The 16039-nt window shown below is 40.2% G+C and overlaps 1 non-coding gene across 1 annotated transcript; it reads right to left on the reverse strand.

The window, feature by feature from the left end:
- Positions 1-1946: 1946 nt before the first annotated feature.
- LOC145615736 (small nucleolar RNA R71) lies at positions 1947-2053 on the reverse strand. Its single transcript, XR_014107330.1, has one exon. It is a non-coding gene; the product is annotated as a small nucleolar RNA R71 (small nucleolar RNA).
- Between the last annotated feature and the right edge of the window lie 13986 nt (positions 2054-16039).

Below are 16039 nucleotides of genomic sequence, written 5' to 3' on the forward strand. Positions count from 1 at the left end.
CTTGTTATTCGATATGATTTTAGGGTGATTTTGAACCTTGTTTACTTGATAAATTGGCGTTTTGGTTCACTTTTACTCTATTATCGTACAATTTTTGTGTATCCCTTGCTTCACGGGTTGTTAGTGTTTTTGTTGAGTTTTTAGGTTCGAAGACGACCATTTGAAGCATATGGATGATAAACCGAGGTTAGAAGCCGAGACAAAGGAGCAAAACCGAAGAAAAGTTTGGAGAGCTTTCCTCTTAGTTTGTAATCTTAGAAACACAAAAACTCTCAAATCATTAGTTAAATTCTAATTATTAGCTTGGAAATTTCAATCTCAATCATTGTAGAAGACAAGTTCCACCATTGTTATTCAAAGTTGAAGCTTCTAGTAACATTTCTTACTCTTCTCTTCCATCTTAAATGCTTTAATTGTTAATTATTTGCTTAATTCTTGTATGCTTAGATTGTTAATTGGCTTAATCTTTAGTTTGAATCTTGTTCATGAGTAGCTTGAATTTCTTAATTGCTTTAATCTCCATGGATTGTGAGTAGTCTAATTTTCTAGGGTTTGGGTAAAACCCTCAATGTAGTCACTAATCACTTGTTGTATGTGCCAATTTGGTAATCGTTGGGTGTTAATTAGTTGAGCTTAAGTGGTTTAATTGCTTAGTTCTTGTATATGGCCATTGCTAGAACTATTTATCAAAGCTTTCTCAACGAAGGATCGAGAGATGAACTTGAGTTAGCTCCCTTATGCTTAATTGACTCGAAATTCCATGAGAATAGGAATTTCCAGTCAAGGGAATATTTTGTCATCGTGATTATGCTTTAATACTTGTTTTATGCTTTGTGACCACGAGAGTAGGTTGTATTCATGATTCAAGTAATCCCTCTAGCTTGAGAGAGTAGTTGGGTGCTTTAGATGACTTCCCCTATACTATCCCCTTATTTTACCTTGATTGTTACATGCTAATTGTGATTTGTAATGAAGTTGAGTGGTATAACCCGAGCCCTAGAATTCCCTAATATTTGTTAGTATCCTATTAGTGTTAGTTGATTGAACTAGTAGAAGTTACTTAAACCAACCCAATTTCGACTTCATTTGGCTTATTTAAACAATAATATCTCGGTGGTTGATTCAACGCCTCTCTTGGGTTCGACCCTTTCTTACCCTTGCTAATAGCTAGTGAGACCAAGATAGGACTTTATCTTTGGTAGGCTCGACGACGGCCTATCAAATTTTTGGCGCCGTTGCCGGGGAGGCAAAGTCACATTGAATGTATTATTGTTGAATGAGACTAAGTGTGTGTATTTGTATCATAATTTTTCTTATTTATTTTTGCTTAATTGTGTTTTTAACTTGTGATAGTCATTGCTAACGTTTTTCTTAGCTTTGTTTGACTTTGCATGACACGAAAGAGTAAGCAATCACCGCTTATTCCCGTTGATTTAGAGTTGAACAAGACCTTGAGGAACGTAAGGAGACTCTTGCAAGGCACCCCCGAATTCTCCATTGTCTATTCGGATTCCGACTCGGAAGAGGTTCTCGGGAACAACGAAGAAGATAACATGGGAGATAACGATCATCCTCCTCCTCAACCGTTGCTTCGAGACTATGACCACCCCAACGCATTCCAACTACGGAGTGGCATACGTCTCCCCACTACGAATGCAAATAATTTCGAGCTTTCACCTCAACTCATCCGTATGATTCAAAGTGATCAATTTGGAGGTAGTTCTCATGAGTGTCCTTTTGCTCATTTGGACAACTTTCTCGAGTTGTGCACAACCATCAAGCAAAACAACATTACGGAAGAGTTCATCCGTATGCACATGTTTCAATTCTCCCTCCGTGACAAAGCAAAACATTGGTTGAGAACGGTTGAAGAGGGATCATTGAGCACTTGGGATGAAGTCACTAGAGCTTTCCTTGGAAAGTATTGTCCCCCGGAAAAGACCGCCGAACTAAGAAGAAAGATCACCAATTTCAATCAAGAGATTGATGAAACGTTGAGTGAAGCTTGGGAGCGTTTCAAGGATTACACAAGGAAATGCCCACACCATGGTTTCACATCATGGATCATTGTTCAAAGCTTCTATGACGGTCTTACTCCTATTTCAAGGGCCAACCTTGATTCCGGGGCCGGTGGTAGCCTTAAAAAGCTATCGGTGGATGATGCATACAAAATGATTGAGGAAGTGGCAAAGCACTATGCATATGGAGGTGATCGAAGGCAACCTCAAGCAAAGAAGGGCGGAATCCACGATCTTAGTGCAATAGACCTTATTGCATCAAAGTTTGATATGCTAGCTCACAAGCTAGATCAAGCCACCCTTACACCTCCAAGCTCTTCTTCACAAGTCATGGCTTGTGAGACTTGTGGAGGAAATGATCACTTGTCCTCCTATTGCAACTCAACAAACCAAGAGCAAGCGGCGGCAATTGGGCAAAGAAATGAGCAATACTCCCAATCCTACAACCAAAGTTGGAAACCCCAACAAAACACGGGATGGAAGCAACACAACCAAGGCCCCCCACAAAACAACTACAACCAAAATCAAAACCAACCTCAAAACCACTACAACCAACCCCATTCTCAAAACCAACAAGCTCCATATCGCCATCCTAACCAAAGAGATCAAAACCAACAAAGACCACAATATAACCAACCCACTCCTCCTCCCCCACCTCCTCAAAAGACTAGCCTTGAATCCGTTCTTGAAACTTTCATGACACAACAAGTAAGGAACAATGCGGATATGAATGCAAACATCCAACAACTTCAAGCGCACAATAAGTTGATTGAGAGCCAATTAGCTCAAATTGCACAACAAGTTGGAAATTCATCCTCCAATCCTAGTGGCCACTTTCCAAGCTCAACGGTAGTGAACCCAAAGGAGCATGCTAAGGCTATTACTTTGAGATCGGGAAGAGGTTATGAAGGTCCGGTCATGAGTGAAGAGGAGCCACAAAAGAGAGATGAGGGAGTTGTGGTGAGAAGTGAGGGTGATATTGAGAATGAAGTAGTTGAAGTTGAGAGGAAGGAGCAACAAAAGAGTGATGAGGGAGCCACAAAGAAAGATGAGGAAAGAATAGAAAAAAACCCCATGAGAGTATACAAGCCCCCCATTCCATTTCCTCATAGAATTGTAGAGAAGAAGTTGAATGAGAAGTTTTCAAAATTTCTTGAAGTCATGAGAGGACTTCAAGTGAACATCCCCTTTCTTCATGCTATGTCACAAATGCCTACCTATGCAAAGTTTTTGAAGGATCTCCTATCCAACAAGAGTAGGCTTGAAGAGAGTGCAACCATCTCCCTTCCTAAGGAGGTGAGTGCAATCATTCAAAACAAGCTTCCCCAAAAGCTTGGTGACCCCGGTAGCTATGCAATACCGGTGAAGATTGGAGATTTGGAAGCCATGGATGCTTTGTGTGATCTTGGGGCAAGTGTGAGCTTGATGCCCTATTCTATTGCAAGAAGCTTGAATATTGGAGACTTGAAACCAACTAGAATGTCCTTACAACTAGCCGACCGCACGGTTAGGCTACCTTTGGGAATTCTTGAAGATGTGCCGGTTCAAGTTGGAAGAATATTTGTGCCATGTGATTTTGTGGTAATGGAGATGGAAGAAGATACAAGAGTACCCCTCATTTTGGGGAGACCATTTTTGAACACCGCGGGAGTGGTGATTGATATGAAGGAAGGAAGATTGACTTTGAATGTGGGAGATGAGAAAATTTCATTTTCATTCTCACAAACTTTGAAAAAGCCATTGATTGATGAGGTTCATAGAATTGACACATTGGAGAGGGACTTAGAAGAGTTCCGAGAAAGATTGTATGAAAGAGATCCCTTACAAGCTATCCTAACGGGAAGCTTAGTTGAGGAGGGTGAAGAAGCAAAGGGGTATGATCTATTGCTCAACCAACCTTTGATCCACGACGTGATGAAATTTGAAGTGCTTAACGTGGAAGCAAAAGAGGAGAGGACTACGCCTCCTCATAAGGTTGAACTTAAACCCCTTCCCCCTCTACTTAAATATGCTTTTCTTGATGATAGTGAGAGTTATCCCGTTATTGTCAATGCTAAGCTCGATGATATCTCTCTTGAGAAACTCCTAGTTGTTTTAAGGGAGTATAGAGATGTCATTGGGTACAAAATTGATGACATTAAGGGGATAAGTCCCACCATTTGCATGCATAAGATTCTACTTGATGATGATCATGCTTCCTCGATTGAGCACCAAAGAAGGCTCAATCCAAACATGAAGGAAGTAGTGAAAAAAGAAGTTTTAAAACTTCTTGAAGCAGGCATAATCTACCCTATCTCCGATAGTAAGTGGGTTAGCCCGGTTCAAGTTGTGCCAAAAAAGGGAGGCATGACCATCATCAAAAATGATAAGGGTGAGACCATTTCTACGAGGTCGGTCACCGGGTGGAGGATGTGCATTGATTATCGAAAATTGAATAAATCCACCCGGAAAGACCACTTCCCACTCCCCTTCATTGATCAAATATTGGAAAGACTAGCATCACATAGTCATTATTGCTTCTTGGATGGATACTCGGGATTCTTCCAAATCCCAATCCAACCCGAGGACCAAGAAAAGACTACATTCACATGCCCTTTTGGCACCTTTGCTTATCGAAGGATGCCATTTGGACTTTGTAATGCACCTTCCACATTTCAAAGGTGTATGATGTCTATCTTTTCCGACATGCTTGAATCATCAATTGAAGTATTCATGGATGACTTTTCTGTTTTTGGTTCATCTTTTGACATTTGTCTTTCGAATTTGATTAAAGTGTTAAAAAGATGTCAAGAGGTGAACTTAGTTTTGAATTGGGAAAAATGTCATTTCATGGTAGAGGAGGGCATTGTTCTTGGTCATGTGATTTCTAGTAGGGGCATTGAAGTAGATCGTGCCAAAATTGAGGTGATTGAGCGCCTCCCACCCCCTACAAATGTGAAGGGGATAAGGAGCTTTCTTGGACATGCGGGTTTTTACCGCCGGTTCATAAAGGATTTTTCAAAAATCGCAAAGCCGCTCACTCAATTGTTGGTAAAGGATGCCCCTTTTGTGTTTACTAATGATTGTTTGCTAGCATTTGATAGTTTGAAGGAGGCATTGATTTCGGCTCCTATCATTCAACCCCCTAATTGGGAGCTTCCTTTCGAGCTCATGTGTGATGCTTCGGATTTTGCCGTTGGGTCCGTTCTTGGACAAAGGAAAGACAAGAAGCTCCATGCTATCTACTACACTAGCAAAACATTGGATGAAGCACAAAGAAATTACACAACCACGGAAAAGGAGTTCCTAGCCATTGTTCATGCAATTGAGAAGTTTAGGTCCTACTTGTTGGGATCTAAAGTCATAGTCTTCACCGACCATTCGGCCTTGAAGTACCTCTTGTCCAAGAAGGAACCAAAGCCAAGATTGATACGGTGGGTCTTGCTCTTACAAGACTATGACATTGAGATTAGAGACAAGAAGGGTGCCGAAAATGTTGTGGCCGACCATCTATCACGGTTGCCTATCTTTGTAGGTGACCTTGATAACTTGCCAATCGATGATTCATTTCCGGATGATCAACTATTTGCTATTCTTCAAGCACCGGCACCATGGTTTGCGGACATTGCAAACTATTTGTCTTGCTCTATTCTTCCTCCCGACCTCTCCTATCAACAAAAAAGGAAGTTTCTTCATGATGTTCGCCAATACTTTTGGGACGACCCCTTACTTTTTAAACAAGGTGTTGATGGCCTTTTTAGAAGGTGTGTCCCGGATAATGAGATTGAAGATGTTATCACAATGTGCCACTCCTCACCTTGTGGAGGGCATATGAGTGCTAACAAAACTTTGGCGAAAATCTTGCAATGTGGTTTTTATTGGCCTACAATGTTCAAAGATGTGTGGGGTGTAGTGAAAGCTTGCGACCGGTGTCAAAGAACCGGCAATATTTCAAGAAGAAGTGAAATGCCTTTGAACAACATTCTTGAGTTGAAGATTTTTGATGTATGGGGCATAGATTTTATGGGGCCTTTCCCGACCTCTTTTGGGAATAAGTTCATTCTTGTGGCCGTCGATTATGTGTCAAAGTGGGTAGAAGCGGTTGCATCTCCTACTAATGATGCTAAGGTGGTGGTCAAGCTTTTTAAAAGAGTAATTTTCCCAAGGTTCGGGGTGCCACGTGCCGTCATTAGTGATGGAGGTTCACATTTTGCAAAGCGGTCCTTTCAAGCTCTCCTTGAGAAGTACGGTGTGAGGCACAAGGTGTCATTGGCTTACCACCCACAAACAAGTGGTCAAGCCGAGATTTCAAACCGGGAGGTAAAAATGATCCTAGAGAAGACGGTGGATAGGTCTAGAAAAGATTGGTCTACAAAGCTTGATGATGCTCTATGGGCCTACCGCACCGCATTCAAAACTCCCATTGGCACCACACCATACAAGCTTGTTTATGGAAAGTCATGCCATTTGCCGGTAGAACTTGAGCATCGTGCTCATTGGGCTATCAAAACATTGAATTTCGACCTTCAAAGTGCCGGTGAAAAGAGGTTGCTTGACCTCCATGCCTTGGAAGAATTAAGATTGGATGCATATGAAAGTGCACGGATCTACAAAGAGAAGACCAAGGCTTGGCATGACAAGCATATCAACAAAAGGGAATTCAAAGAAGGTGACAAGGTCTTACTATTCAATTCCCGGTTGAAGTTGTTTCCGGGTAAGCTTAAGTCAAGATGGAGTGGACCTTTTACCGTTAAGAAGGTGTTTCCATATGGTGCAATTGAAATCTCAAATGACAATGGTGAACCGTTCAAAGTGAATGGCCAAAGGCTTAAGGCATACTTTGACGGTTTTGTGCATGAAGAAGCCAAGGTTGTTCACCTTGATGAGTTTGATGTTCCTTACTCTCATTGATCCCGCAATGTCGTCAAGCTAGTGACGTTAAAAGAGCGCTTCCGGGAGGCAACCCGAGTTTCTCACCCTCTCTCTCTTAAAAACCATCATTTCATTTCCATCATTTTTATTATTACTAACTTTTCTCTTAATATCTTTTGTAGGTATTGATGAAAAGAAAAAGTAAGAAAAAGATGTATTTGTGGAAGTGAAGTAGTGGTCTTAATAAAATCATAATAATAATGGTGATAATAATAATTTTATTACTATTATTATGCCTTATTGTTATAGTAACAAAAAAAAAAAAAAGAAGAAAAAAGGCAAAAATGTGCAGCATCAGGCCTGCACGGGCGTGCAAAACACAGCACGTCCGTGCAGGGTCAGGCAGAAGCGAAGCATTGCAATCAGGAATTTTTCAAGTTTGGCACGGACGTGCCAAACTAAGCACGCCCGTGCATTATTATGTTGCACGTCCGTGCCACTCTATGCACGTCCGTGCAGACTGAAGCAGAACCAACTTCCAATCTGTCTGAGGCTGCACGTCCGTGCTGAATCTGCACGTCCGTGCGTTCCCAGAAATCCGTGTTATTGCTGCACGGTTTCTACCTTATAAAAAAAAAAAAAAAAAATTTCACCCTCTTTCTCACACTCACATTTTCCCCCTTTCTCTCTCTAAACTCCTTTCCTCCTTCTCCATACTCACCCATATCTCCATCAAACACCCAAATTCTCACTCAAATTCAACAAATTTTGCAAAAATCTTCACTCCTTTTCAACAAATTCACAAACTACTACTCTTTTTCCCACATTCAAACCCAAAAATCACCCAATTTCTCAAACCCTAACATAAAAAAAATCAAATTGGGGGTTTTCTTGTGGGTTAAAAATTGAAGCAATTGGTTAAAGGAGTAAGCTCAAGCAAGCATAAGGAAGGTTAGAAAGGTTCATTTGCGGGTTTTACACCCACGATACAATCGGTATAATCGTTCCTTCCTTTCACTACTTTCTTACTTAAGTTCTTGAGTATTTTGTATGAAATTGCTTGGGAAAGTTTGTTTGAATTGGTTGCATGTGATTGATTGTTGAAAATAGTCAAGTATTTGTGAATTTGAAGGTGTTTGGTGAATGTTGTGAGAATTGAAATTTTGTAAGTGTGGAATGAAGGAGTTGATTTTTGAAAAAAAACATGCTTGTTTAAGTGAATTGTTGTGTTGAATTGTTTGATAATAGTGCATAAAAAAAATTAATGTTGAATTGTTATGAATTGCATTGTTGAGGAAGCCCTTGTTACTTGGTGATTTGCTTGCCTTGTGTTAGGTGGTGGCTAGCTTGGCTTGCTTTGTGTTGTGCTTGTTGGTGTTGTGTAAACCTTGATTTGTCGGCTTAGTGGACCTAGTACTCTTTGTGTGGTTGTGTGGTGATTTCCTTATCTTGGTTTGTTTGATTGCATTGGTGACCATGTCTCGAAGAAACCGACCTAGAAACACCGATGCTAGGTATCGCAACCCATCGCCTCCTCCCCCCGTTGATCCACCACAAGTGGACACAATGGGAATAATCTTTAATGACTTGACCTTTTCGAACAATTTTCTTAGACATAGTAAGAGGCGAATTAGGCCTACTAAGTTCTACAATGATGAGGTGGCCAATGAACTAGGGGTAGGGGACGATGTGAGGATGTTGTTTGAGGGTGCCGGCCTAGGTTCTTGGTTAGGATTGCATGCCCCAACCTACAAGAGACTAACCCTCGAGTTCCTTTCCACCCTCCATGTGCTTCGAGACAACAATAGAACCCCCCGCCGCATTACCTTCCAACTCATGAATACCCAACATAACATGACCATAAGGAGGGTAAACCAAGCCTTTGGGTGGCCCACAACCGGAACCATAGGACCCAGGGATAGGTACCCCCGTAATTATAATGCGGGTGAATTTTGGAGAAAAATCACGGGCCTTTTTGAGTACAACCCTAGGTCCGATAAGGCCACAACCATTATCCACCCCGGTTTTAGGCTTTCTCAGCGGACTATAGCAAACACGACGTTTGCTAGGGGTGATAGCTCGGGGGTAGTGTCTACAAGGGAGCTTTACTTCCTTTGGCACTTGAGCGAGGGGAGCACGACCTTAGATGTAGGGTCTTGGCTAGTTGACCACCTTGAGGATGTTGCCACGGGGTCCGGTAACATCACCATAGGTGGCATGATCACTATTATTGCTTCTTCTCTTGATCTTAATTTTGCAGATGAGGAGGTTTGTCCAGGGCCGACGCAGCTTGACATGCAATCGTTGAGGACAATGAGATGGGTCGTGGACGCAGAAGGGGCACATCCTTACTTGTGGTATGTGAGTGGGCGACCCTATGCCTTCCTTCCCGACCCAGAGACCACATACATTTACGACGAGAGAAACTGGGTCTTTGAGAGGGACTTCCCTTGGCTTCCCGGTGAAGAGGAAGAAGAGCAAGAGCAACCACAACAATAATTCCAACAACAACAATTCCAACAACAACAACAACATGAGCACCAACAAGGGTACCAAGAGGGGTACCAAGGTCAAGGTGTGGGTGAGGGCAACCCACACCTATCATTCGAGCAACAAATTCAACTAATGAATGCCGGTTTCACCCGCATGAGCACCGAGTTCGAGACTATGAGAAAGTCTCACGAGGACATGAGGACCTCATATGACAATATGAGGACAAGCTTCGAAGGTCTAAGATCGGAGTTGGGTGAATTCCGCAACGTCTACCGGCATTTGTACCCCGGGGGCTCAAGCTCCCAAGGAGGACCGAGCCAATGAGTTAGTATTCTTCCTCCCCTTCTCTTTGTGCTTATATTGTTTTAACATTGGGGACAATGTTTATGATAGCTTGGGGGGGAGTCTTTCTCACGAGTCATTGGTTCATATGTTGGTTCATGTGTGTTCTTGTGTTGGCATTGAATTTGCATGTTGTTTGTTCCCTTTCCCTAACATCCAAATCCCTTTAATCCAAATTTGCTCCCCTTGAAATCCAAATCTCTTATCATGTGAATACTTCTCTTCTCTCCTTATCTAGTGCATAGTTATGTCTTACTTTCATGTTCAACTTAGTTTATTGTTGTAAATATTAGTGCTTTGTAGAATTTTCTCAATTATTCCAAAAAAAAAAAAAAAAAAAAAAAAAAAAAAAAAAAAAAAAAAAATTAACCCAAGGATGAGACTCAAATGACGATGCTTATATGTTTTGCTTGCTTGACTCTTGAGTGATGAGTAAAAGTTCTTTTAGAGGGGTGTGTGCAAGAGTTGGGGTCATTTAGAGGTCTATTAATCTCGATTGCATTAGAGCATATGAAATGAAAACCGATGAATGCTCAATTGCACGTCTAGCATAGGATATTGTCTAAATTTGCCTAAGTAGGATATGTTTGCATCGAATTGCGGTCCCTTGTGCCCTTGATGTGCCCCCTTTCCTTCCCGAAATGAAACTCTATTAGGGAATTGGTTCTTTTTGTATCTTGTGTAATAAGTGGCATAATAAGCCACATGTTTCGAATAAAAGAAAGAGCCGCTCACAGTTAAAAGAGGCGAGGGCAATGAATGTTGAAATGAAAAAAAAAAAAAAAAAAAAAAAAAAAAAAAAAAAAAACTCCCCCAAATTCTCAAATTTTCACTTTTAGAGGTCAACTTGTGGATGCCTCCCACACATTGTCTATTTTGACGTTTCTTGTGTAATTCCCGAGTTAGAGTGTAGTTAAAGGGGCTTGGGAGTGCATTTTGGGAGGTGGACTTGCATTTTGAGATTTTATAACCGAAAGAGGGCTTGTTACAACTTTGGAATATCTAGATGTGCTCTAATGAACTAGTAAAAGGTCTAAAGAAGTATCCTAGTGCAACCTTGCTTAGTTGTCCTCTTTACCCCCAACTCATGTGCACATTTGTATGATTGGTAATTCTTGAAAGTCTCTCACTTGTCTTGCTTGTGATTTATATCCCGATGAGTTGACTTGGGCGATAAAAACACTGGAATCGGTGTAATTCGATAGTTTTGTTGTGGTTTGTGTGAGTTGTGGGTTAAGCTCAATGGAAACCCTCACGAGATAAAAACTCGTCCTCTTAGGCGACTTAGGGGTTTAAATTGCCTATCACTTGTGCTAAAAGTGATTATGGTTGTTACCATGCGGATTTGTGTTTTTGTGCTTCCTCTTTATTACCTCTCCTTGGTTTGATCATTAGCAAGTTATTTTCCTTCTTGATTTGACATGTTTCCTTTGCTCGAGGACTAGCAAAAGCTTAGCTTGGGGGGATTTGATAACTTGTTATTCGATATGATTTTAGGGTGATTTTGAACCTTGTTTACTTGATAAATTGGCGTTTTGGTTCACTTTTACTCTATTATCGTACAATTTTTGTGTATCCCTTGCTTCACGGGTTGTTAGTGTTTTTGTTGAGTTTTTAGGTTCGAAGACGACCATTTGAAGCATATGGATGATAAACCGAGGTTAGAAGCCGAGACAAAGGAGCAAAACCGAAGAAAAGTTTGGAGAGCTTTCCTCTTAGTTTGTAATCTTAGAAACACAAAAACTCTCAAATCATTAGTTAAATTCTAATTATTAGCTTGGAAATTTCAATCTCAATCATTGTAGAAGACAAGTTCCACCATTGTTATTCAAAGTTGAAGCTTCTAGTAACATTTCTTACTCTTCTCTTCCATCTTAAATGCTTTAATTGTTAATTATTTGCTTAATTCTTGTATGCTTAGATTGTTAATTGGCTTAATCTTTAGTTTGAATCTTGTTCATGAGTAGCTTGAATTTCTTAATTGCTTTAATCTCCATGGATTGTGAGTAGTCTAATTTTCTAGGGTTTGGGTAAAACCCTCAATGTAGTCACTAATCACTTGTTGTATGTGCCAATTTGGTAATCGTTGGGTGTTAATTAGTTGAGCTTAAGTGGTTTAATTGCTTAGTTCTTGTATATGGCCATTGCTAGAACTATTTATCAAAGCTTTCTCAACGAAGGATCGAGAGATGAACTTGAGTTAGCTCCCTTATGCTTAATTGACTCGAAATTCCATGAGAATAGGAATTTCCAGTCAAGGGAATATTTTGTCATCGTGATTATGCTTTAATACTTGTTTTATGCTTTGTGACCACGAGAGTAGGTTGTATTCATGATTCAAGTAATCCCTCTAGCTTGAGAGAGTAGTTGGGTGCTTTAGATGACTTCCCCTATACTATCCCCTTATTTTACCTTGATTGTTACATGCTAATTGTGATTTGTAATGAAGTTGAGTGGTATAACCCGAGCCCTAGAATTCCCTAATATTTGTTAGTATCCTATTAGTGTTAGTTGATTGAACTAGTAGAAGTTACTTAAACCAACCCAATTTCGACTTCATTTGGCTTATTTAAACAATAATATCTCGGTGGTTGATTCAACGCCTCTCTTGGGTTCGACCCTTTCTTACCCTTGCTAATAGCTAGTGAGACCAAGATAGGACTTTATCTTTGGTAGGCTCGACGACGGCCTATCACAGTGCGATCAGATTGCGGATAGCAATGGGTGTCAGCTGCGCCACGCATACATTCCAAGCCCTGAAAATTTTCTCGATAAAAGGATGCAGCGGGAACCGTAAGCCACACTCAAGGTGTTTCGCATATACGACTATATGACCGTCAGGACAGTCAAGAGCAGTTTGACCCTCTTTGGGTAATTTCAAATCATAGCCGTCAGGGAGATTGAAGAAATGAGCACCGATACGGCAATATTCTTTATCGGTAGCCTTCGCAAGCCAGTCTGGGTCAACTTTCGTTGACGCAACCTTATACTCGGCCTTTAGCTCAAGGGGTTGTCGGTATTTTGGATCGTCATTCTCAGAATCATACCCCTCATCTACACTCTCTTCTTTCATGACGGCATCGCTTCTTTCAGCGGCCTCACCCTCCCTCACTCTCACCCTTTGCTCACTTACCTCAGTATCCTGGCTGCCATCCCCACTACCGGATCCTTCATCTCCACTGTTACCCACACTCTCCTCACCCATATCCTCCAAAGATCTCTCTACAGACTGTATGTGCTCATCGCCGATATCAGAACCTTCCTCAACCACAGGTTCTTTACCTTCACGGTGCTCAGAGGTTTCACCTTCCTCAGGTTGATAACTAGTTCTTTTGGTTCTCGGCATTGCTGTTATTTTACGACCTATCTTGCCTAAGTTTGACCCGTATTGAATTATCTCGAAAGTAGAGTGCAATTGAGGGCAAATACTTATCGGGGAGACTGAGATGATCTCAACGTCTTCTAAAATATTAGACCAGGTAGGCTGACAAGAATTTTCAACTTCGTTCACTAGAGCTGAGGACAAGGGTGCAAACGGGTCAGCCTCGCCGGCCTTACCCGAAGTCGAGTTTTGAACAAATTTAGGCATAAACTTAACAAATACAACCACAGACACAACACTAAGGCGAAACAGGCAACTGACGCTCTAAATTACCAAAATAAACAAAAGTTAGGGCTTTTTACCTCGTAGAATCAAATGGACTTCGTACGACAGAACTGACAGAAACACTGAAGTGCGAAGGTTGAGAGGCTTGGATCTTCAAGCAAGCAATTGGAACTGTTCCTCTTGGTGATGCAAGTTGATCGACGAAACCCTAAGTGTGTTCGCAGAAAATACTTCGGAGAAAATTTTTGGAAATGAAGAGCAAATGGGGAAAATTCCTGATTTTCGAGGCTTATATACCCCAATGAACAGTGGCAGTTGAAGTGACAGTTTGTGCATGTAATCCAACGGCTGGGGAAAAACGCCTTTTCGCAATCTAAGACGCGGGATGAATGACACGTGCCCCACTCATTTTAAAATTTTCCCGCCCACGAAGTTTTGAAGTTTTTAAATTTTATCAAAGTAAAAAAGCCAAAGCGTACTATCGGCATTTCGCTCACTTCAGGGGCAAATTAGAGATTTTTTGTAAAATCTCACTAAGTTTCTGAGTGACCAAATTACTATCGGTATTTTGATCACTTCAGGGGAAAATTAGATTTTTTGTAAAATCTCAATAAGTTTTTGAGTGACCAAATTACTATCGGTATTTTGATCACTTCAGGGGCAAATTAGAGATTTTTTGTAAAATCACACGCAGCTTATGCGTGACCATCGTACTGTCGGTACTTTGCTCAATTAAGGGGCGGACCTTACATTTCTAATTCCAAAGAACTATCGGTACCTCAATCGGCTTTAATTCTTATCATAGTTACAAGTGAGCACGCCGGTTTCACCGACGACCTCACTTGGGGGGCTAGTTGTACGGGATAATACCGGTAATAATACCCAATTAGCCGATAAGAGACAATAATAACACATGAACGACTGATTAATAAGATTAATAAGAAAGTTCAAGTGTCCATAACGGCCTTCCTAAACGGCTACGTGGAGAGCTGCTTGAGGCCACGTAGGCACCTGTTGCTTATGAGGTCGGTTTGCCACCTATCGTTATAGGTGGCACCAGCTTGGTTATTTTTCTATATATACCCAAGCAAATATTCACCCAAAGGTACAATCTTTTTCTCTCTCTCTCTCTACATATCTAAACACTTTCTCTCTCTTCACTCTTTCTTCTTACCGGATTGCTGACTTTAGCATCGGAGAGGTTATTCCCGGATAACCCCCGGGTTAGCTTATCTGTGTTGACTGTGCAGGTGCGCAATTGGACGGTAAACCTTTACCAACCCACGAAGATTATCTGTGCCGGAGCTACCCGAAACAGGTAAAAGTTGATTGTTAGTAACTATTTGTATGTCAAACAATACATCTGTAATGTAGCAATTGATGATAATCTAGGTCTCTTAAAATTTCAATGTAGTCTAATCTCATAACTTTATTTCAACTTTTAATTACTCCCTCCATCCTCTCTTCAAAAAAAAAAAAAATTTACTCCCTCCATCCCTTATTGATAGTCTCTTATGACAAAATTTCACGGGAATTAAGAAATTTAAACAACTTAGATAAGAAGTACAGTAAAAGCATGCATCAATAATTTCAGGGCTTAATAAATACTAATTTCATTTATATGATCGAAGGAACGCAAGTCATCATAGATTGTCATAATTAGAAATTGGTGCCAAAAAATACACGTGATGGAAAAAATAGTTTTGAAAAAAATTGGTAGACTTTATTAGGCTGTCTAAGATAGTGACCTTAATGAGGTAGTCTCAGTCTAATAGCATCAACACAATTTAGGCTAGTGGTCCAATATATATGTGTGATGTGATGAGGTTCCTATCCTTTTTGAGTACCTTATTCTTCTTTGCCACTTCTTCTTTTCCTATGAACAACGTATGTATGTACTCTGTACTCCGTATATCTTTATCTTTAGGGCGATAACACATGAATTATGAGCATGACTTGCGTTAAATATAATGTGTCGCAATAAATTAAAGCTAGCTCAGTTATGAGCTCGACGTATGTGAACTTAAGGAAATTAAAATAAGTCAACAAGTCGATCTTATGTCAAATCACCATTGAACCAAGCTAGTTACTCATTATTAAGCTTGGTCCCGAGAGGCCGGGTAGAATAATTGAATATCCATGTTTATTTTGTGAAAGGGAATTGAAGTACGGAACATAGTTATGTTTACTTCACCTTGTGCATAAATTCTTAAGCTTATAATAGTCAAATTCAAATCAAAATAGAGCATAATACAAAGGTTTTATCAGACCACGTATATATATTTCATTTTATTTGATTATCCATTAATAAAAATCATACAACAACTATATATAAGAAAAGTCTATATCTAACAAATACATATCTAGATAACAAAAAGAGGAGGAATCTTACATATTTATAAACTCTAAAAATCAAACAATAATATAGAATAACAACAGTTCGAAAATAACAAAAATGAAGCTTTCCACCATATCAATAATTTTATTTGATGAACCCCCTACAAATTCACTATTAGTACTGAAACTAAGGCCAGTTGGAGAGCAATAGAAGATGAAGGAGATAGGTGATCATGGACATACCTCGTGGATTTGAGATATACTTCGTATGAGATTAGATTAATGCTTTAATTGTACTTCTTCTGTTTTTTAGTTGACACGTTTGATTTTTGCATTATTAATGAATTTTATTTTGACTAAGCTAGTTTTTTTTTTTTTTTTTTTTTTTTTT

The sequence above is a fragment of the Chenopodium album genome, chromosome 25 (genome assembly GCF_948465745.1).
Source record: "Chenopodium album chromosome 25, dcCheAlbu1.1, whole genome shotgun sequence".
NCBI lineage: Eukaryota > Viridiplantae > Streptophyta > Magnoliopsida > Caryophyllales > Amaranthaceae > Chenopodium > Chenopodium album.